The sequence below is a fragment of the Camelus dromedarius genome, chromosome 20 (genome assembly GCF_036321535.1).
Source record: "Camelus dromedarius isolate mCamDro1 chromosome 20, mCamDro1.pat, whole genome shotgun sequence".
In the NCBI taxonomy this organism is placed as follows: Eukaryota; Metazoa; Chordata; class Mammalia; order Artiodactyla; family Camelidae; genus Camelus; species Camelus dromedarius.
This window is the reverse complement of record NC_087455.1, coordinates 9,958,378-9,980,326: the sequence shown is the minus strand read 5'-3', so window position 1 is coordinate 9,980,326 and position 21,949 is coordinate 9,958,378.

The following is a 21,949-nucleotide window of genomic DNA, read 5'->3' as shown; positions in this document are numbered from 1 at the left end:
ACTGAGTGTAATATGGAAAGGTTTGGGGAATCAGGGACAGTGTGAGATTGGGTCGGACCAGGAAAAGTACACTTTTACGGGGTTGAGGACCAGGTACTGAGGTGTGGGGTTTGTCTTAAATTAGTCTATATATTCAACGACATTCCAATCAGTTTTCCAGTAGAATTTTTTCACAGCTCTTGACAAAAATGTTACTTAAAATTCATACAGAAGAATAGTTGTTCAAGAATAGCTAAGAAAATTCTGCCAAAGAACAAACATGTTATACTCGCCCTAGCAGACATAAGGACTTATCTTTAAGCCACACTAATTAAACACTGTAGGATTGATCGACAGAACTAAGCACGCTGCCCAGACACTGATCCTTGCATATAAGGACATTGTTGAAGTGTTATTACAAATTAATGGGGAAAAATGGGCTTTTCAAAAATGGAGTGGGGACAGTGAGCATACCATATTTGAAAAAAAAAATCCCAAACTTGTGCCATATTAAAAATATTTTCCAGGTGATTTGGAAATTGAAGACCCAAATGATACAGAAAAACTTCAAAACAATTTGGAAAAAAAATGTATATAAAAAGTCTGTGTTTGTGTGTGTGTGTATTTTATTGTTGGGAAATCATTCTTAAAAAAGACACAATATTCTTGCCTTTTCAGTAATATGATCCTGTTCAGCAGAGAAATAATGACATGATTTTCTGGTTAACCAAAACCCTGGGTCCTTGACAAAGAAATAGCTGTGTGCATAAGAGGGCGGCAAAGATTTTCCCACCTTCTTTTAACTGGTGGGTCTAAGCCATTTCACATAGCAGTGACTATGACAGCCAGGAGCTGGGATTTTTTGTTGCTGAAGTATTATTGCAAGTGAAATTTATTTTCAAATTCTTGCAAGAGTTTGAGAGTCACGGTTTTCGGCGTTAGGAACCTTTGAGTTTTTGTCTCATTATATATCGTCAGAAGAATTTCAAGAGAAAATAGAGGAAAATATGTCAAGGCCTCATATCATGGTATTTGTTTTAGAGCAGAAGTTCCCTGAACAGAATGTCAGGGTGACCTGGGAAGACCCAGGTGAAGAAGCGGACTTGAGGTGGAAGGAAGGCACTCCTGGCTTGTCCACCTGGAAAGGACGAGGAAACAATGGGGGAAGGGCTGGACCTCAGATAGAGCCTGTTAACCTCTCTGGGCCTCAGCTGATTGAGTGACAGTATCTCTTGCCTGACACAAGGTTGTTTGGGGGAGTCACAGCCACTTTGGAAAAAACTCTTAAAACATAGTTACCGTTTGCAAAATAAGCCGCAGGCACAGGGTAAGCAATCAAGGCGAATAAAACCTATCTGGACCCTCAGCGGATATCCAGGTGGGAAACCAGACCTAAAAAATGCTGCCAGGTAGCATTAAGTGAAGTAAGAAACAGAGAAAATAAATAAACAAAACAAAACAAAAGTAAATAAATAAATAAACAGTCATTAGGATAATGAATCTGGAAGTTCTCTTTAAACCGCAACCGTGTTCCGAAGTAAAGGAGCTGTGACAATCGTGCTAATGTTACTAACATTAGATTAGGCTACTTATCCTACTTTATATTATAAAATGTTCCTTCTATCAAGCAGCCAGGGCATGAATCAAATCCGCTGCCCTTCTCCGCAATCTAAAATGTCAAAAGTCCGTTTCCTCGAAGGATAAGGCATAAGTCTGTTACCTTTGGATGAATCACACCCCTTGCCCAATAAAGCGACTTCACTAAGCCTCCGGGAAGAGAGGAGATACCCATGTCGAGCGAGATCTAAAACGCCAGTTTTTTCTTTTGAAATATCGCACTGCAAGAGACAGTGATCCCACTTGATTGAAAACAGATTTGCCCGTTTACAAAGCCAAAACAATAATCCTATTAAAAAAAAAAAAAAAAAGCCTCAGTCACCCTCTTCAAACCACTGACGCTGAAATGAAAGGATCATGTCTGTGTGCTTCAGACAGGCTTTTTCTTACTCAGCAGTGTCTCACCCTCACTCCCTTCCACTTGGGCCAAAGGGACAATCTGTTCTTAACAGCCTGAGAAGTCTTTTTGTCATTTTGCAAACTTGCAAAAGAAAAAAAAAAAAAAAGACACCAAGTGCTTGGCTTTGTGAGAAAAGAGAGTTTGGTGAAAATTTTCACATGTTTTTCTCTCCTTGCATAAATTTTCAGTTTCGCACTCTTTCAAGGGGCATGGGAATTAGCCGATGTAGCTAATTGAGTGATACTCCCTGTTGCTTTGAACATCATACAAACCCATCATCCAATGGACTCTGTTAAACTCTGTCCATGGGTACATAGACACTTTGGCAAGCAGAATAACAGGAACCAAAATAAGCATAAACCATAGAATTTTTCCTAAAAACAGACTAGCAGTCTTGTTGGGAAGGCATGATTTGTTGTCAAGGAACTATTTCAACAATTACACGTGAAACAGTGTTGTGTAGGTACATCGTGTGTATAATAAACTAAAACCAAATGAAGGTAAGTAATCTGGCTTGAATCACCAACCTCACAGAGAGTCAGATCATTCCAACTCAAACTCCCACCCCCAGGTGGCAGATGAGAAAACTGAGGCTTTGGGATGTGCAGAGTCTTGTCCATTACTGGTTATGTAGTTTGAGGAAGAGAATCTAGTTTCCTTCCTGGCCCTTTGTCTGTCTAAATCTTATACCTTATTAAGGACAAAAAACTTTTTATACTCGCAAACCTGATTCACTTCCCTTGTTTTTCAATTTGTTTGATCTTCTTTCGCATATATTTTCTGTGCACATCACATGGTAACTAATCACGTTCTGCCTTTGACACCTGTCCTATTGTTGCCTTGATGTTGAATAATAACTCTTTAAGTGTTTAATTCTTTTCTACCCCATGAAGATAGAAATAAAAGTCTTTCTTTTCACTTATTCTATAGGATCTTGCAAGTTGCCTGGCACACAAGAAATATTTAGGAGTATTATTGATGAATAGTTTAGTCCTTTGTCTAATAATTTATGCTGAAAAGTTAATAAGATTTCAGAATGGACCTTGGAGCTGTAGTTACAGAGGAGAAAACTGATGCCTGGAGGAAGTGGTGACTTTCCACACCCCCACACCCCCGCCCCGGGGAACAGATGAGGACCGAAATCACTGCCTTCCCACTATCACCCCAGTGCTTCCTCTATTCCTTTCAATCGCTCTGGCTGTGAATTAAACCACTGAAGTGAAGGATACTTGCAATTCTCTAAATTCACTCTTTATACCTTCTGTCTTGTTAAATAAACATTTATGAGAGATTTTTTATTTGAAGCTTGTGTCTTCTTTTTTTATTGAAGTATACTTGATTGACAATGTTGTGTTAGTTTCTGGTGTACAGCAAAGTGTTCCATTTATATATGATTATATATATATATGTGTGTGTGTGTGTGTTCTTTTTCATATTCTTTTGCATTGTAGGTTATTTCAAGATATTGAATATATGAGAGATTTTTGATCAGTGGACTCATCGTCGGGGGTCCAGCTCTGACAACACTTATCACAAAGCTAAAGGAAGTTGTTCGAGTCCCCAGACAGATCCTGGTGTCAGAGGGCTGGTCCCTGTGGCTGTCTGAATGTGAGAGGCCACACTGATGGGCTCAGCCAGCGGCTCATCAGAGACTCATGACGCTGTCTGGTGAGGTCTTCGTTCTCTTTCTCAGTGACCAGTGACCAACCCCATCACCACCTTAACCAAGAGAGGCAGGAAGAGACGGAGCAGGCAGAGCTGGGGAATCGGTAGCCAGTGCACCATATGGAAGTGTTTGAGGGCTAGGAACCACGCCACATGTGCTCAGCTCATTCTGGGAGAGGCATTGATCCCCCTGCAGTGAGGGGGAAATCTCTTGCAGTGACTCACTTGGGAGGAAGCAAGCAGAGCCTGAGTCAAACCGGCCCCATCTCCATCACTTCCTGGAAGTGGGTAGCTGTGACCACTTATGACCCGTTAACCATGGAGCATTTATCGGGCACCATTGCTCTAGAACAGCTGCTTTGGATGGACAGGAGAAAAGTTCCCTTAAGCCACTGGAGAACAAAGCACATCCCCCCCCGCCCCCCAGCATAATTAAGCTAGTGCTATGCATATTTATTTCTTTTAATTCTTCCAATAACCCTGTGAGGTGAGCACTCTCCTCCTGTTCAGGTGAGAACCCTGAGACTCATCAAGCTAAGAATCTACACGAAAGGTTAAAGACAAGTAGCTCGAGTGGGATTTGAACTCGGGTCTATCTCTGTGGTTCAAGGCTCATGCTCTTTCCATTCTGCTGAAGATGTGTGTTCAAACAGGGAAGCGGAACCACCACGTAGGGTACCTATGTATGTAATAAAGGATTAGCTACAGGGACTTGACCTTGCCTAACTGTGCAGCTGGTGGAAAAATTTTAGTAGGGCTATTGTCTTGGCGTCTAATGCCGGACCTTGAAGCTCACAAGGCAGACATTGGGGAAGGAAAACGAATGTGAAGTAGAGAGGGCAGGGGCAAGCCAGAGCCACGCACACAAGTTGCAGCCCAAGAAAGATGGGCTGAAATCCATGTCAGCTGTCAACGCCTCTGACCTTGACGGTCTGTTCTACAGAAAGTGCGGGCATCCAGCAAAACACACGCAGCTAGCCTAGGAGATGGATAAGCTTGGAAGGAATCAGGGGAAGCTGGCAGAGTTGTTAGCTCAACTATTGCCTCATCCTGACCAGGTGAGCCAGCAGACAAGGGACATCCTGTGCGATTTACCACATGGTGCTGGCACCCTTCAAATTTTGCATAAGAATCTCTGTCGGGACCACACTAGCCAGAAACACTCTGGAAAAGGAACTCCGGGAAACTCAGTTTAGCCTAGCCAAGGTAACACATTATAAAGCCACCATAATGTTTTCTGTGGTGACAGGGCTCTGTTCTGGTCCTAAATATCTTAACCAGACCACATTGGAATCCAATAAACTTGACCCCCTGGTAGCACTTCTTGGATCCTAAATTAGATCCTGAGTCCTTTTACTTTGTGTTACGACCTGTTTCTTTGCTTTCCAACCCTGTTTCCAACGTCCCTGGCTCCTGTCTACTGCCTAGAACGCTGCACTTAAAGTGTCCAATTGCTCCTCTGGTACTAACCTGGTTTCTCCTTCTGAGCCTCTATTTGCTCTTACCTCTTGGATGGCAGCTGCTTTGCGCTGTTATTATTACTGTTGTTATTGTTATTTTTATTGTCAGAGGGCTTTGGGTCCCAGGAGACATTTATGACCAACATTGTATTATGCTGTTTGCCTTCTCTTCTCATTCCACCCAACAGAGAGGCCCTATAAGGAGCAGAATGTAATGTCACTCTCGGGGACCAATTTGTACAGAGGAGCACAAATCCCACTCGTGCCTCACAGAGAAACGAGCTTAAGATACGGCTTTTATAAACAGACCCTTGGATCTCAGTGAGGGGATTTGAAAAGTCAAACATGCTGGGGCCATGACTATAAAAGTAAAATTACAAGGCTCAGGAACCTTTCCAGAGACGGGCTTATTTCAAACACTGCTATCTCGTAGGTGTTATTCTTAGCAGAACACGGGTTCATGTTGGCTTTCATTTCGACATCCAGCCGGGGCGGGAGTCACGCAGTAGCTTCATTAGGGCTGCTGAGGAGTTCATTACAACACAATCCAGGATTCTCCTTGAGTCTTATCACAGCCTGTGAAGCCATCTCCTTCCTCTCCCTAAAGAGCCCTCACTCATTTCTTAGTGGATTTGTTTATTCAATCAGTAAAAATGGATCAGGTGCTTATACTGCGCCAGGTACTGTGCTGGGTCCGGAAAATACGAGGACAGATAAGGCAGAGCCCTCACTCTCAAGGACTTAGAAAACAGATAGAGAGAAGGGACTCCATCCCACTTAATAAAGCGCTAAGGGTGCTATAGCGGATGTCTGGACAAGGGAGCGGCGGGAACCAAAACAGAGAGAGAGCAGGTCCCTGGGGATGAAGATGGGTACAGTTAAGCCTTCACTGAGGAGGTGATTATTAGACAAATTGACAGCCTTATTGAATCACATACATCTCATATGCCAAGACCTTTTGATTAGGAATCTGGGGTCCTGTCCTCCTTCATATTAGCCATCCCTCATTATCCTCTCCTATTCTCCTGTGTGATCGTGGTAGGGTCATTTGAGAGGCAATGCAGCAAAATGCCTGAGCTCAGATCCCAGCTCTGCCACTTACTACGCATCATCCTCAGAAGGTTATTTAACCTCCTGTGCCTTGATTTCCACAGATGAAAATGGGGACAATAATAGTACCTACCACACAAGGTCGTTGAGAGGATGAATGGAGCGTCAGTGTAAAACACTTAGAACATTGTGGCCTCTGGTCAGCACTACAGAAATGTGCATCATTCATAAAGCATTTCCTTTTTTAATTTGATGTGGAGACAAGAGCAATATTTTAGAATTGAACTCTCTGCCATTCTCTCACTTTTGAGATGGGAAGATTTCCGAGAGGCATCGTGACTTTGGACAAGTCACTTCATCTTCTGATCCTCAGTTTACCCACCTACATAAATTTAAAATTTGAAAGATGACTCGTATGTGTCAGGCATTCTTTAAACTTTTCATCAACATCATCTCATTTTGTCCTCTCAATAGCCCAATGAGACACATTCTGTAGTTTTTATTTGCAAATGAAGAAAATGAGGTGCAAGTGTCCATCTCCAGAGGCTGAACCCCTCAACTACACTCTCTCAGAGACGGCTAGACTTCGCCTTCTCTCTTAACCTACTTAAGGGGCTCTGAGCATGATGACTTATATATCCCATCTCATTCAAGCCTCAGAACAACAGCCCCCACGTGGTTGTATAATTTTTGTCCCGTTTTATTATTTGGAGATGAAAACTAAGAGAGGGTGAGCAGCAGGCTTTGCGGAGTAGAATTCATAGCTGGAGGAATCTACTTGCTCCCAGGTCTACGGGAGTCCCACGCTGGGGTCTTTCCCCACGGAGTCAGGCCAGTTCCCTCCAGGTGGTGAGGGAGTGGTCACATACACACATCTCTGCAAAGGATTCTGCAAATAATCCCAGGTGATTGACAGCTTCTCTGAAGGTCCTTCATATAACTATGGATATTGTCAAGATGTGCTTTCATTTTAACTTTTACATAACTCTTTAACCAAGAACATTCATTAAGCTTACTCTATCAATTTTGTTGGAAAAGCAGACTTTTTCAAAGTTCACCCATTTTCTCTAAGAGATGTTGGCATTGGTCCTAGAGTCCCATCACCCTCAGTCCTTCCTGGGTATAGCTGGTCCTCAGCTCGACTCTCCAGGATTCGAGTCCCTGGACTCAGTGAATTTTAAGGTTCCTCTTGGTCTAAATTTCTGTCTCTTTTTTTTATTGAAGTATAGCCAGTTTACAATGTTGTGCCAATTTCTGGTGTACAGCACATTGCTTCAGTCATACATGAATATACATATATTCATTTTCATATTCTTTTTCACTGTAAGCTACCACAAGATATTGAATATAGTTCCCTGCGCTGTGCAGTATAAACTTGTTTATCTATTTTATATATACCAGTCAGTATCTGCAAATCTCAGACTCCCGATTTATCCCCTCCCACTGTCTCTTAAGTTACAAGATCCTTCCGAATCTAATTCAGTAATTTACCACCTTAGCTGTTCCATTTTTATACCCAAAGACCTTCCTATACTTTTTACCTTAGATCAGGGGTTGGTAGACTAGCTCCCATGGGCCAGGTCTGGCTTGCTGCTAATTTTCTTGTGAATAAAGTTTTATTGAAACACAGCTACACTCATTTATGTATGTACCGCCTGTGGCTGCTGTCACACCACTGTGGCAGAGTCTCGGCGACACAGAGTGCACGACCTACCAAGCTTAAAATATTTACCATCTGGCCCTTTACAGAAAAAAAAATTTTTTTGCTCGCCAACCCCTGCCTCAGATTATAAGCTTTGAGTGGCCCAGAAATGTATCTGGCCTTGCTTTGAAGGGAATTTGGGAGGCAGTGTGGTCATACGGTTAGGACCCAAAGATTGGAATCAGACTGCTTTGAATTAAAACCACAAAACAATGCTCTGCCCGTTCTACCAGGCACGTGATCACAGAAACAGCCCAGAGTTGACTTATTTTTTGTATCTGTAGGGTGAGACTTGACGAGGGAGATGATGTGAGAATAATGGTAATGATAGTGGCTGGGGGAGATGAGTGCGCTGGAGAAGGGCCTACTTAGAGAAATTATTGTGGAGTCTGGTGCATGAAGGCCTCCTCCCCGTATCAGCTGTTATTAGGGTAGTATTGAACCAGTGCTGAAACAGGTCCTGAATCCACTTCCTCTTCCCTATCACCACCAGTGCCCTTTTTCCGACACTTTTCGCCCTTTACCCCAGTGGTGTCTTGCTCTACCCCAATCCATTCTACAAGGCGGCGAGTTTCATTCCTGAAGTATAACTAGTCATGTTACTCTGGCTTAAGAACCTGTAATAGTCCCTACTGCCTAGAGGACAGCACGCAAATCCCTCAGTGCCTGTTTCTCTAACATACAGAACACCAGCCCACAGCCCCCGACTTGCTGCCTCTGCTCTCCTTTCTTCATGGGTAGCTCCTACTCAAGCCAAACAAAGCATTTCCCACTGTAATCCTGCCTCTGCCCCCGAGTAACCCCACCTTCTCTGCCTGGAGTGCCCTGTTCCCCTCGCCTTGTCTGCCTTTTGAAGTCTTACCCATTTTGGAAGGTCCCAATATTAGTTATATATGGAGGCAGAAGGAGATTGATGCTTGAATTTCAGTGAAAATACAGTTGGTGTTTAATGGATGCTTTCTGAAGAAAATTTAAGAAGAAAAAAATCCTACAATTCAAGGATCCGGAATTCCCTGGGAACCTCCCCCTGGGTGAAAACCATCATCGTAGGTTTTCCGCTAAGCTGTCACGGTTCTATCAGAGTGGGCACTGGCTTTTTTCCTTTCTGGAAGTTCTTTCCATTGCTGGAACCCCCTTCCTCCCCCCAGAGCCCTGCACTGCTCTGCGGAAGGCGCTGCTCCTGTGCGGCATGCTGGGGGCGGGTAGCCTGTTTCTTGCAGCAAAAACAAAGACTGAATTGTTTATTGCCTTTCTTCCAAATATGATGCAAGAAAAAGATGAGACAAGATGACCCTATGTGCTTAGCGGATGGGCATCTGGACAAACGAAGGAGGATAATCATCTTTTGTTCAAAAATTAAAATAGGAGGAATGGGTCAAAAGGTGCAGAGACCCCTCCCTCCCTGTCTGAATCTCGAACCTCCCTCCTCTTTTACTTATCAGAGAAAGGTCTGCACTTTGGAGCTAGTAAATCTGCTTGGCAGGTAATCGCTACCCATCCACCAGCTGCTGCCTTGGCAAAAGGCACATCGCCATCGCCATGGCAACGCGCAGGCGGGCAAACGGCGAGCAGGCCTGGCTCCGGGCCAAGGTAATCCGATGGCACCGGGCTTTGTTAATAGAAAGAGAAAAGCAGGGCAGAGCCGCTTGCTTCTGCTCTGCCAGTAAAGGCTGGACGGGAGCAGAGTGCAGGGCTAATTAACCGGCCTGACCAGCTGTTGGCCGCCGCTTGCCAAATCCGACAAGTGGCCCGGGCTCTCTCTCTCCCCAGCCCTTGTCATCTTCCAGGGAGGCTGGGCCCTGGGGGAACAAGGGCCTCTTCTTGGTGATGTCATCTGAGTATTTGTAGAATTTCCTCCTTGTGGGAAAGTTCTCTGGCAAACTATAAAGGGACTGAACTTCCCTCGGAAGACCCCTTGGCCTTTTGAATTTTGAAGAAAGATTTTTTTGGATGAGAAAAGAGTCTGGGGTGATGGAGGAGGAGGGGTGATGCGGGGGATGGGTTATCCATAGCTGAAGTCAAGCCTAATCTGAAGCAGCATTCGGGGAGGAACAGTTAGTGTTACAAAGCCGCTCAGCAGGTGGAATAAGGCAAGGAGTATCCTCAATCGGGAAAAATTAAAACAATTTTTCCTTCTATTAAGATAAAAAGACCCTTGGTGATGGAAACGGAGCTAACATATTGACTACCTAGTAAGTGACAGATGGCTTATGCATACAGAGTATCTGCAAGGTAGGTTCTGTTATCACAGTCGTACAGATGAGGAGACTAAGTGTGCAAGGAGCTTGCCAAGGTCACACCGCTGACCTTGTAGTGAGGTGGGGGTTCTGTTCCATGGCTGAGCTGAGATGAAAGCCGAGATGGGTCCAAAGTGCATACTCTCCCTTTCAGTCTACACTACAATGACCACAACTATTCTCACAGGTTCACTGCCGTCCTGAAGAACATCTGGTTTTGTAGGAATAAATAATATTACAAAGGATGTCTTTTCATTCATCAGTATGTGTATAGTAGAAGCTTGACAATGATAAGCAACAATTTAGCTTTCCATGGCCTTTATTTAAGATAATAATAATCCCCAAGTTAAGTGCCAGTGTCCTAGGCATTTATGTACATTACCATTATGCTCCGAAATAGGGACTCTAACCTCATTTTATGGATGAAGCAACTAAGGCTTGGACTGCCTAGGGGGAGCAAGTGAAAAAAAAATTGCATGGTAACAGGTTTGATCAAACTGGAAAATCTGAGACTCTTGATAGCTACATGTGTCCGTAGCCTTGAAGTTTTAACAAGCAGGTATCTGGAGTAAAGCTAGGAGGAAAGGGCAGCATTCCTGTAATTGAGAGACGGAGGTGGGCCATGAAGAAGGACAGTGGAAAACCTAAGACAGGATGACTTTTTGCCCCAGAAGCACCATCTACATCCAGAAACTGGCAGGACAGATTTTCTGAAACTGGTTAATTTTTCCCCAAATAGAAATAGCACTTCCGGTAGGAAAGAAGTCAGAGAGGAATGGAGGAAGAGTTCCTGACCGAAAGGGTGTGATATTCTAGTGCTTTTCGTGGCCTCTGCTTGAAGCATTTACAGCCAGAACCATGGAAAGTAGGAGCTGAAGAATGGAAGGAAAAGATGATCATTCATTATGTCAATCGCATGATTTTCCTCTTTTCATGTAATTCTTACGTTCTCTGTGAGACAGACATTCTAATTCCCATGCCACGTGTAATAAACTAAGACGCAGAAAACAGTAAGTTGACTTACTTAAAGAAGAAGAGGAACAAGAAGACACACATTCTCGTCCTTAGTCCCACATCCTTCCCATCCAGGCTTTCCAGGACCCACATATAGATCTCATTTAGTTCCAAGCTCAGGAATGAAACTGAGCATGAATAACCTGGGTGCAGGAAGCCAGAAGTCGAGAAAAAACAGAGACTCAAAAGGATGCTGATCAGTAAAGTGGAGAAGCCGATTTCTTGTTTGATTTGAGGTTAAGAATCGATTTAGGGAATGAGATCACACTGAGTCAGGAACAAGATAAATTTAGGGAGGTAGTAAGAGACAACACACAAAATCATAACTGAGCTGTGAAGTAGATGTTAAAGATAAGATTCTAAGCCTGGACTGGCAGGGTGCAAGGAAGCCTGCTGTAGGGGGAGGAGCTGGAGCAGCAGCCAGTCTCGGGTTTGGATCTCAGCTTTGTTACTTCAACACTCAAGCATTTCCCAAATGTCAGGCTTTATGTATGTAATCTCACAGAACCCTCCCAGCCACCCTCTGAAACAGTCATGATTATTTATCTCTATTTAAAGATAAGAAACAGAGGCAAAGGCAGGTTATGTAACTTGCCCATGCTCCCTGCATTTGCTATTTATTGTTGTGTAACAAATTACTCCCACATTTAGAGGCTCAAAATGATACATATTTATTATGTCACCTTTTCTGTGGGTCTGGAACCAGGACATGGTGCATCTGGGTCTTCGGCTTCTGTCTCTCACAAGGCAGCACTCAAGGTGTCCTCTATAAATTGGACCTCATCCAAAGGCTTGACTGGGGAAGGATCTGTTTCTAGGTTAATTCACATAGCAAGTGGCAGAATTCAGCTCCCCATCATATGACACAAACTGTTGGCTGGAGGTCAGCCTCATTTTGCCTGCCTGTCAACTTGCTTCATCAAAGCCAGCAATACATAGAGCTTGCTAACAAGGTGGAAATTACAACATTTTGTAACCTAATCATTAAATGACATCTGTACAAAGTTGTCATGTTCTACTGGTTAGAATCAAGTGATTCAAGAGAGGGGGTTATATAAGTCTGCGACTACCAGGAAATGGAATCAGCTGCAAACATCTTAGAGGCTGTCTACCCCAACTTCCTGGCTAACAAGCAGCAAAAGTAAAACTTGAACCTGGATATCGTTTTTCCAGAGTGCATGCTCTTAACCACAATTCCCTTACACCTACTCAGCCATGTAACCGAGGGCTAAGTACGTTACCTTTTTGAATCTCTGTTGTCCTTTTCTGTAGAATATCCATTGATAATATTTGCATTCCAAGATTGTTGTAAGGATCAAATAGAATGCCCATAGAATGCCTAACACAGTCACATTTCCTAATGTGTCAAAGGGCACGCAAACAAACTGAAGTGGTGGTTACTACAGATACTGCTAGTTAATCACAGTAATTCAGTATAACTTGGGGTTTGAGCTCCCATTGTGAAACAGAGAGGCTATACTGACCTGTGCCGGGTCATCCCTGGTGTTTGCATCTTCCTTCTGCTTGAAAGCCTCACTTCATTCCCAAATTTTCCATTCCTTTTGCTGCAGTGGAGTCGATGCTCCCTTCATCATAGAATTGCCCCGGGTACTGAGACGAGTCAAACCCTGCAGGTGTGGCCTATCAATGGATCCCTGGTAGGAAATCAAAGCACACCCTGGAATATTCTAGAACACTCTTTCAAACGGATAGTCTCAACTTTCCTTCTTCTTTGTGCCTTTCTTCCTTTCATCCTACTGCCTCACAAAGTCGTAGGAAGCTAATGCCCATCACTGTCTGTCTTCTGATCTATGTTAAAGCCGTTTCCCTGCAGCAAGACTGAGGCACCTGTCTTGTCCTGGACAACGGTCCTGGATAAAGCTCGGTTCACAGAGAAGTTCTGTCATCACCAATCCACTGCAGAGACTGTATTTTGCTGTTTCTCTAGAGCAGAAACACCGTAAGGCACAAGTTGGTGTTCACTATTTCTCTGTCATCCCAGTTCTCCTCACTCTTCCGTCAAAGAGGGAGAAAGAAGACAATCTCTAGGCTGTAGAGAATAGCGCCCTATGAGGGTCTTACAAATGCAGACCAACTGACCTTACCTTTACTATTCTTACTTTTATAGAACCTCTGGAACCCCTCTATGATCATTCCTCTAGCCCACACTCTTGACATTGTTCCCTGAACCCATCCCCAACACACATGCTAGGATGCAGATAAAATCTGAGGAATATGATTTTTCTTTGCTGCACTGGGAATTGGGACAGTAGAAAAAAAAAAAAAAGAAAGAAACTATGGAACTATAGAGCTCCACTGAGCGTATTTTAGCTTAACTTCGTTCTCATGCTTCATGGTGGCAGGAGACCCGGATTCCATTCCTGGTTCTTAAACCATTAGTAGTTCACTGTGTGGTTTTGAATAACCTCTTCCATCACCAGGAATCAATTCCCTCAGCTATCAAACGAAAATCTTTAATCATACTCCCTAAGCATCCTGAGATTGTGAGATCACTTCTTTCTTTGCATCTGTCATTGAGTTTTCTGTGTAAAATGTAACTTGAGGAAAAGCTCTTTGTGAATCTGCACTCCAAGCTATCCTAAATATGGCAAAGCAAATCCATTTCCTGTTAAGTTTTCTTGGAAGCATAAAAAAGCAGAGATTGTGACTTCTCAGCTAAGTACATTTTTTTCCTCCAGACCTACTTGAGGGAGGATGGGATGAGAACACTGTGTCAGACGAAATTAAAACGTACCACACAAGTGGAGCCCTCGGTTAATCCAAACAGAATGACGGGGGTGGATGGTCAAAGCTGAACAATTTTAATGCAGGCATGAAGATAGGCCACACAGTTAGATCAGAATTTAAATAACCTCACTTCACATGTTGTATTTTAAAGCCCCCCTCACAAGCACTCAAAAAACTTCCAAATGTTTCATTTGGGGAAGCAGATGCCCCAGGATGCAGACCATTCCTCTATTGTCTTCTCCTTTCTCCTTTCCCCAGAGTTAACTGCTTCTTCTCCAGGACTGAGAATTCTGGCAGACAGGGCTTCCTCTGAAAAGATAGGAAGAGTGTCTCACTGTTTAGTCCTGGATCTCGTATGATTTGGGTTTGGTGAGTGACATGTTTCATGGGATCATCTGAGACAGTGTCCTGAATACAGGCCAGAAGATGCAGATGTTTGTCAGCAGCTATGTGAGGCATCACCTGGTTGGCCAAAACTCATTGAGCATCTCCTCCATGCCAGGCACCATGCTAGGCACCAAGAATAAGGTGGTGAGTAAAACAGTGCCTGTCTCCTTGGAACTTACTGTCCTTTAAATGTAGCCAGAGAAAAGATTTAAACTAAAAGTAAAGAAAATAAATAGCTTCCAGTCTGCTTGTATAAAGGGTGAGGAAAGACCATAAGTGGACAACGAGTTCGAAGGTTAGAAGTTTGCAGTTTGATGTGAGATGGAATATAATAAAGCTGGAGCAAGCTGTTTAGAACCAGGATGTGGAAGAAGGTGGGATTGTTGGAGGCCCACTTCTTGTGGGGCAAACTGAGTAGTAAAAATCAGATTGTTCAGTTTTAAAGAACTCTTTTGGGTAGAAGAGTGGACAGCCAACCAAGGCCTCCTCTTTGCTTTTTCTTTTATTCTGCCAAACCAGATATTCTTGAATCTTAAAATTATGTACTTTTAATATTTTCTTTTGATATGTTCATATTTGCCTTCCCTTCTTTCTTTTCCTTGGTTACTCTTTGGTACTCTCTCTCATATACATAGTTCAAACGAATGCTGAAATATTGGTTTAGCTTCTAAAATGTGTTCCAAGTGGACTTCTGACTACGTTTTCAGAGTGAGTGTAGCTCTATGTACAATTTTTATGAAGGACTTATGTAAATAAGAACTATAGGAAACTTAGATAAAGGATGACTTAGAAATTGTTGTCATCTCAAGAAACTTAAATGGAGCCAAGGATGATGCACCAGGAAAAGAAAAGTTTTGGAGATTTGAAAATCACTGATGAAATGAAATGTAAACAAGGAATTACTCATATAGGGGTGGATTGTGGGGAATTACCAAGAGAAAGCTATTAACTCAATCTGATGAAGAATGTGTGCACAGGAAGATGTGCAATATTGCAGTGAGTTTTCTCAGGAGGTATTATGCATATGCATAAACACAGGATGAGGAGTAGATGAGGAATAACGTAACACATGTGTGTTGCAGTACACTGTGATGGACCACTCAGATCTCCCCTTAACAAAGAACTTGCAACCCCAGCTGTAAGCCCTTCCAAGGAATGCCTCAGTTCTAGAAAGCCACCTCATCCAAGGTCATGCTCCTTTTGAGGACAACCCAGATTCAATAACTGACCAACTTGGGAGTATAAAGACTTGACCCAACTTTAAATAATTCTGGAAGGCCAGTATAGCTCCTATCCTTCTCATGAGGTCACCTAAAAGTTTTGAGACTGTTTTGTAATTTGATGACTTTCTCTTCCCAATCCTATTTCTTCCCCTTTCAATCAAAAGGTATTGATTCCAAAGACATGGTTTAAAATATCTTGCATGCTTCCTCTAGCTCTGTCTCAGAGTCTTCTTCCCAGGAAACTCAATATATAACATCAACCAATATATCAAAGTATAAAATATTTTCTTTATTTTGTAATTGCAGTTATCTGAACATGATTGGGAAATTAAGAACTCTTGTTTTATTTTTAAGGGCTACTTCTCTTCCTCCTTTCATGTATCTTCTCTCTCATTTTCCTTTTCTCTTTTCTCTTTTCCCTCTCATCACTGCTCTTTCCCCTATTTACTTCAAGGTTGGCCCAAGACTGAACATAAGCCATCATTATCCCAGGGTTATTAGAAAGAGACATATCATACTAAAAGCAATTTTCAGGACCATGGGCAGCAGCAATATACACCACCATCCCCCCACTCCCATCCTCCACACTAAAATATTTTTATTCTCTCAGTAAGTATCCAAGGCAGACCCCAGGGTACCCTTTGGCAATGGGGTTGATGTTATTGATGTGATTCCTGCATTAGGATAGGTGGATTAGACCTGTGAGTTATCATCCAACTTCAAGAGTTTATGATGTTGTGCTTGAATTCCTCATGTGTTCTCCAGCCCTGGCACTATCACTACCCTTCTGTAGCAGCATACCTTGAACCTGCCCAGGTATTAGATTTATATATTAGTAAAACTGGATATATTAGTATTTCTGTTGGACAATTTTTATTGAATCATTGCAAACCATTCATGATCCTCTATGTACCTGGCTGTCTGGCTGGTCTAACCAATAAAGACAGCTAAAGAGTTAAAAAAAAAAATCCTTATATATATTATATGAAGCAATTGAATTTCTTACTCTAGTTTTAAATTTTAATATTTGATCCAAAAGTCATCTATGGAACATATTTGGAACTTTCTTTTCCCTATATATCTTTCAAGCAAATACTGTGGGTTTTTTTTTTTTTTTTCATTTAAAATGTCAATATAGGAACTGTTTGTAATACTATCCTTATCATCTTTGCTCATATTTAATTGAAATAGATCATAGGGAAAAAGAAGGAGAGCTCTTAAAAATTGCGACTCTAGAAGCTACATGAGGGCAGAGATCTTACTCTTCTTGATCACTGTTGTCACTAGAACACCCAGAAAGAATAAGTGCTTAAAAAGGAAACACATAGGTTGAACCAAGTTGAATAAAAGGCCCTAATTGTAGAAAATAAAGCATTCTGAGGACATTCTGAGGACACTCCTGCTCAGAAGGGGAGAAATCAAAGTTCTGTGATACTGATATGAAGACAGTTTCCACGGAGTGCAAACTCAGAGCAAAGAACAGATAATTCTCCGCTCCATAGGGAGCTTTTGTACATTTCCTGACAAAGTGCTGCCTCTGACCTTCAGAGAGAAGATATTGGCTCTACCCCAGGGACTGGAAACTGTCCTTGGGGGAAATGAAAGTTAACTTACGGTACTGCTCTCATTGATTCTCTTTTCAGAGTTGAGACATGGTCAAGATGACCTGCTTTAAGTAGAGGGCCAGCCCCTTGTGGTCCGATACCCTAGGCCATAAAGACCTTAAAAATAACAAAAGCCACTGTAAACAGTCTGTGCTTTAGTACTACTATTATTACTAGCAAAATAATAACAAGAAGAAACATTGAATTATAATAATGGCTTCTATTGTATGCCAAACACTACTCTAAGCATTTGACAATGCTTAATTCTCCTGACAATTCCTGTAATATATTATGATTTTATATATGTGACTGTTCAGACTTGGACCGATTAAGTTATTTGTCCAAAGTGAAGAAGTAAAAACAAAACAAAAAGTTTGGTGACTTGTTGTATAAATTCCACAACCCTGATAGGTCCAACCTGTTATAGAGCAAACTCTTAAGATAAATGCTTGATTTATCTGAATTAATTAATTAAAATTTATTCATCAGATAAATGCTTGATTTGGCATAGAATTTTGGAAAGTAAAGCAATGATTTGGGGTTTTTTTCTAGACAGGTAATGTTGAAAATTGGTCAAAAAATTAGAAAACCTAAGATAAAGCCCCTCTCCTGTCATTAATGGTGGCAAAAATGTGTGGAATTTCCTCTTTTTCTGTGTTACAGTAGAGTAATCTCCCAAGGCGTCTTTTGGGTATTTGAAAAACAACAGTGTATGAACATCACTGTCAGACAGGAAATAATAAACAAGCCTCCTAAGTGAAGTAAAAAGGGATAATTCATCCCGGTTTGATCAAAACCAGCATGGAGAAATGAGTTTAAAAATATGCTTTAGGTACATTTCCTGACCAAGCCGGTTTTCTAACTGGATGAAATTAGTTGAAAATTCTTCTCCACATCATCCTGACCGTTTGACTCCTCAGTCCCTGTGCAGACAGAGACATAAATGGTGATTTCCAGCTCTTCTTGAGAAGTACTAGACCTAATGCCCAGAACCTAGGTTGCCTGTGGGCTGTAGGCAAGCCTTCACTTCTGCGGGCTCCAGTTCCTCCTTTTGATTCTGGCAACAGCAACCTAGCTGATCCCCAAGGCTTCTTTCAACCACACATCCTCTAATTCTGAATCCCAATAGACGTTATCACCAATGCTTTAAAAGTATGTTTCCTTGCTCTAGAAAATTCTTACAGTATTGAGAATGCAGCCAGACCAAGCCAATATACTAATTCATTCATTCATTTTTTTTCAACAAGTGTGTTGACATGGGTAGGCTCAGGGGCTAACACAGTGAACACATCAAACACTCCTGTCTTTGTGAAGCCTGAACTGTGCTAGAAGAAGATGGACACCAGGCAAGGAAACAAGTAAAATAAAAACTATGTCAGATAATGAAATGTGAGATAAAACAGAGAAACGGAGTGGGCAGTATGGAATGTTGACCTGAAACAAAGAGATTGCCGAGTTTATTTTGGATCTGCAACCATGGCGAGCCCCATGCAAGTCCCCTGACAGCAAGGGAAGGAGAGGTCTTTTATAGAGGGGAAAAGGAAGTTGGGAGGGCAATCTTAAAGAAATATTCCATGGCTTTTCATTGGCTGAGTCCTTGCCAGGAAAGAAGAGGAGTCTTTCTTCTTCCTGTTGGGCTCTGCTATCATCACTGGGTATGAGAGCTCCCCCTTCTGGTCTCCTGACTCTATTTAATTGAGGTTTTGGCTTATTAATTTTCTCATAGGAGGTAAAAAATTTTTTTAATTAATATAGTAGTCATGGAAGACCAAACATTATATGAGAGACAGCAGAAGCAAGGGAGAGAGTGAGCTCAAAAGACATCTGGGGGAAAGAGCTTGCTAAGCAAAGGGAATGCAGTGCAAGGGCCCTGAGGCAGAAGCAACTTGGTGAGGTCAAGGAAAGCAAGACCACTGTGGCTGCAGCAATTTGAGCAAAGGGTGGCATGACCTGACTTTGTTGTTGCTCTCTCTGTTCCAGTGAAAAGAGACTGAAGTGATGCCAGGGTAAATGCAAGGTGGTAGGGTTGGCCATCCTTCTATAAAAGCTGCATTGCAGCAGTGACTGCCTCATAGATGGTGTTTCTAGGTGCTGGCCATTAAAGGTGAGTCTGCAGAGTTTATCTTAGGTATGACACAAACACCTGTTGAACTTCTCCAGCTAAGCTTTGATCATGGCTTATTGAAAAACACACCAGCTTTTAAAAACACTAGGAGATAAAGTGTAAGTCATTCATAAAATCTTTCTTAACATTGGAGCAGGGAAAATCTTTCTGCTCATATACCGCAAACAAGAAGCTGATATGCCTAATTATAAAAGACTAAAACATTGAAGGGCAAAGGACTAAAAACTTAATAGAAAAATGAGGGGAAAAGCATGAATAGACAAATCATAAACAATATATAAAAAATCCCTTAAGTACATGAAAAAATGTTCAATCTCATTCATAACAAATACTAAGATACCATTTTCGCCTATTGGATTGGCAAAAGTTAAAAACCATAACACCATATTTTATTTTCAAGGCTTTTGGGAAACAGGTACTGCCATACATAGTACGTGGGAATGCAAACCAATTCATTATGGAAAATAAATTTGGCAATAGCTCACAAAATTGCATATATACTTACCTTTTGACCCATCAAACCCACACTTAGGAATTTACCATAGCAATGAACTTCCAAGAGAAAAAAATGCATATGCAAAGAGCTTTCAATGAAGCATTGTTATAACCCTAAAATATTAGGAACAACATGAATGCCCAATACCTAGGAGAGTGATTGGATAAACTTTGGTTCATCCACACAGCAGAGTTCTATACAGCTGTAAACAGAATAAGGAAGATCTCTTATAGAGTGATGCGGAGTGATTTCTAGGACACATTGTTAAGTGAAAAAAGTAAAGTGCAAAAGATTATCTACAGTATGCTATCCTTTTCTGGAAGAAAGAAGATGATATAAAAAAAAATGTATCTATTCATTTGTACAAAAGAAGTACAGGATGTATAAACCAGAAACTAATAAGATTGGTTACTCACAAGGGGGGTAGAAACAAGATAGAAAGAGGATGGACAGGCAACAAGGGAGAAAGGATGAGACGTATATTCTCTGAATATGCTTTTTTGTGTAGTTTCGACTCTTAGAACAATAATAATGTTTCACATACTCATATATATGTATAATTAAAATCAAGATGTGAGGAAATCCAATGGAATGTAAATAGTAACAAATAAACCTAGCTGTATTACAAAGGAACAGCATAACCACACTGACGCAGGCGAGAAAGAGAAAAGCTAACCTAAATAATGTTAAAAAATAGTATTTTGACTGTATACTGCAGCTAAAGACAAAAAGAACCCTATAAAATATTACTAGAGTATATCATAATAGTACTATTACTATTACTATTACTGTTATATAGTAGGGTTTATTGGGGTGTTTATTTTCACAAGAATGCAAATTCATATTACTGAAATGTTACTGTATTCCAAGATTATAAAAATTTAAGCCCTGTATTGTGGATAATGAGAGTCAGCTGGGTGAAGCGTATATGGGAACCATGCAACAATTTTTAACTCTGAAATTATTTTTAAATTAAAAGTTAGAAATTTAAAAATAAAGTGAAACAAATATATAAATAAAACTACTAACACTCCCCCTCCCAAACAGCCTGCTGTGGAATGCCACAGAGATCAGCGCTATAATCAGTTTGGTATATTCCAAAGTGTACAATTCCATGGCCTTTAGTAAGTATGTATATTTTTATATCATTTTTTACTGTATCTGAAGTTCCGGACTTTTTTTTTTCCAATAAAACTTTATAGGCATTGGAATTTGAATGTTCTATCATTTTAACAGCTCATGAAATATTATTCTGTTGATTTTTTTAAGTGATTTGAAAAGCTGAAAACTGTTCCTTAGCACAGGAGACAAACCAGGTAGCAGGTTGGATCTGGCCGATTTGCCATCATTTGCTGACCCGCAAAGTAGACTCTCATCTTATGTTCACTTAAGTGGTTCTCAGAACTCCTCACTGAGAAACACAGCTACATTATGTTTGTTTTATTAACTGCTAAATCCTCACCACCCAAAAAATTAATCTTTGGCTCATGTAAGCTCTTAATATATTCATTAAATAAATTAGCAGTAGATACAGGCTTATATCTTAGTCCTGTCATTTGCTAGCTGTGTGACTTTGCAAAAATTGATTACCTTCCTGAGTCTTGATTTTCTCATCAGCAAAACAGGCATGCTCTTGCCTACCTCATGCGGTTCTCAGGAGGGTCAATTGAAGTATACGTAGAAAGCACGCAGCAGAGTGCCTGGTACCCAGGAAACATTCAGTGTGCTGACTCTACTTTCTCCTCCCAGCATCAAAATATTTCTAGTCATTTCAAAGGGATCACATTAGATTCCACATTCAATATTCTGATCGACCTCTGAGTCTGAGTCCGCAGGGTTCCTTGTAAAATAGGCACTTCTCTGCCTCAGGTGAGGTTCTCATGGCAATAGATTTAGTCCAACTTCCCCATCCCATGAGATAAAATGTCCAGATAACCCTTAGATGCCACAGCTTTATGACTGTGTAGGTTCTGCTTTGCTAAATCCTTTACATCCAAGACTATTTGCAGGAGGACTGGGAGACAGGGCCTTTATCAGGACCTGCCTTTGGACTGAGCCAGGTGATTCACATTTGTTCTTTCAGTGCATCCTGTGAGGTCGGAATGATGACCTTTTTATGAAATTCAGGCAACTGAATGGCAAGTGGGTCAAGTGTCCTAGCAGCATCCCATTCGACTGGAAGATAAAATCAATACATTTGTAATTAAAAGCTAAAAATACAAACAAACAAAACAGAGGCTCT